Below are 2,979 nucleotides of genomic sequence, written 5' to 3'. Positions count from 1 at the left end.
TGCTTGAGAGACGGACTGAGGGTGCAAGGGGGAGTGAAAAAAACAAGACAGAGCAACACTGCATGAGGACCTAAACTGCTGCATGAATCAGATTTGATTTCATTATTGTGTTTGCTGAACTTGATTTGATTAGATGCTTGTGTGACAATGCTGTGCTTGTGGTAGACGCGTCCCAGTTCCTCTGTTTATTTGTAGTATTTGTATTTGCTCTACTCCAAGAAAAAAAAAACAATAAATCAAAGTAATGAACTGTGTGCGCTTCTTTTAATCTTTATTCAGGCACTGCTATTTACCATATTGACAAATAGGCATTAAAGGTCAGTGATCCATTTGATCTTTTCATTTGAGATATTTTATCTTTTATCCACTCCCCGGTCTCTATGCACTCCACATGATCCTGATTTGCTGTGTCTGATAGCACTTGTTTTCATGACAAAAAACTTGTCATTTCACATATTTCTTGAGCAGGGGCGGTTCTGGGGGGGGGGGGGTCAACAGGGGCCTGAGTCTGAGTCTAGACCCCCCTGTGGCCCCCTCGACAGGGAGTCTGCATCAATAATACAATGACAGATTTCTTGCAATGATTTTGTTTTGAAGGGAAAGGCAGAAATAAAGTGTCTTAGCAGTTTACTACCCAATCAAAATTGCTGAAATTGTAAACACTGTTTTGTCTGAATGAGGGATTCATCTTTTTTCAGGGTTGTATGTGCCCCCTAACAAAAAAGCCAGCCCCAACCTGGCCCCCCTATTAAATTTGGTCTAGAACCGCCACTGGTCTTGAGGCCTTATTTGGTGCATGTGTTTACGCGTGTATCTGCTTGCACTCCTTTCTTGACTACCATTTTGTGCCACTCGATCCAAATTGATATAAAATAGCACCCAGACTGCACACAGACTGTTTCAAAAGCATCAAACTGATCATCTTTCACTTGTTATTCCTAAACTTGCCACCGTATACTAAAACAAGCCAGGATACCATAAGATATGATGGTAAGTCTGATTATGTAGTTTTACAGTGTGTCATTCTTTCATTTTGTTCAGTGAATCATACTTTTGATTTCTTTGTTTTTAAAGTGTTTTTGGGGGGGCCTTTTTTCATGACTTTTACTGACAGGACAGCTTGGGGGATGATGGGAGATGGCATGAGAGGGAGTCAGGGGTGGGATGCCTTGAGGGGCCGCAGATCAGACTCGAGCCCTGGGCCGCTGTGGCGAGGCCGGGGCCTCTGCACGTGGGTTTCCAGTCTACCAAACTGAGCTACAGGGGCGCTCTGTCATACTTAATATAAAATACAACCTTATCATTTGAAGGTAATAAAGTTTGACTTGGTGTATTTGCCTATGCTGGATGTCTTAACGGTTCAATAACCCTGCATTACTTGGGACAACAGTTGAGGAGAAACAGAACAACTGGTTGCAGAGTAGACATTACAATGGATCTGGCCCGCTGCCATCCCCTCGGGGCCTTCCTGTGACCACAGAGGACCCCATAGCAGCTCCAGGATCAACAGCAGTTACAAACGTTTGCTGTTAGAGTCCAGTACCAAACTAGCCCCTGGCACCTTCCCTGAGACACCCTGTCCATTTTTGAAACACAGTGCAATCTTCAGGGTGTACCTGGTCAGCCTGTTCCTGAAGTACACACAGAGACACAAGGTGCATCATGTGACAGGGCACAGCTCAGTAACCATGCTGGCAACTGATAGGGCCACAGCTTGTGCTCTGGTGCTGCTGTGGGAATTCCTGTGGTTATCCTCACTAAGTGAGACCCCCACACACACGCTTTGTTTCCTGGCTAATTGCAGACCTGCTCAGTCTGCCTTAACAATAGTCACCTCTGAATCTCAGTTTACCACCCGCAGACAGCCATCTCTGTGGAGGCTCAGGCCAGATAAATAATGCTGCAGACGAATGGCGTTTTCTAAACTACATCATGGAGGAAGTGCATTTCGGGTTTATCTCCATTCAGTCTGCTCCTTGGGGCAAAGGAGGCAATGGACCAGCATCCCAGCAGAAAGTCCAGGTCTTGCTTTGTATCTGTGCAGGTTTAACCCCCAGATGATACTAAAAGGCTGGGTGTAGACACAGTTTAATCAGAGAGCTAGTTAAATGCACTTCTTAGTGGTTTAAAGGAATGTTTGGAGAATAGAGCAACCCAACGCATGGTCCTGGTTCAGAATGACAAGACACAAAAACAGGGGTGGGGGGTTGAATGAGAGTTCAAACGTATGGTGAAACACGTGGGTATGCTGGTGCTGAAAATGGGACCAGTTACCATTCACTTCCACTACAAGTGTTACCAAAACAGAATGTCTCTGCTCATTTCCACCTCTTAGCTGATTAGTTTATTAAGTAGGGTTTTGATACAGAGAGGTCTGAGTGAATCAGGCATTGGAAACACAATGGAGACTATTAACAGTGTTCCTACATATTTTCCATTGTTGAATTCAAGCATTTTCAAGTGGCACTTTAAGCTTTGTAGCCCCTTGCACCTGTGGTAAATTAAATATTTATACACAGTACATAAACACGCTTAAAATGATTAGTCCACTTCATCACATTGAATCAGATGTTTTTGTGATGTAAGCAACCAAAATGATGTTCCACAACAGCGTTCTACAGAGGGAAGATGACTGAAGGGGAAATCATGTTTCATAATGTCTCACCTGTCTGTAAGAAAACTGGGCATCCACTCTATAAAGTGGCTGAGCCAATATAAAGCTATTTATTTTTTGCGAGCAATGCAGTTACAATGTCAACTTTATCCAAAATCCAAGCACTTTTCAATCCTTGAAAACAGCGCACTAAAATCCAGGCGCTCTCAAGGATTTCCAGCACCTGTGCAAACCGGAATTAAAAAGAACAAACTTGTTTAAATGGTTTTTAAATACAAATGGATGACATTGGCCTGTACATTCATTCTGAAGAGCATGGATTGAACATGGAGAAAATCATTCAGTATATAATCAGTGTTGAAAAG

This window comes from Sparus aurata, chromosome 11 (assembly GCF_900880675.1).
Source record: "Sparus aurata chromosome 11, fSpaAur1.1, whole genome shotgun sequence".
NCBI lineage: Eukaryota > Metazoa > Chordata > Actinopteri > Spariformes > Sparidae > Sparus > Sparus aurata.
Note: the sequence above shows the minus strand (reverse complement) of the source record.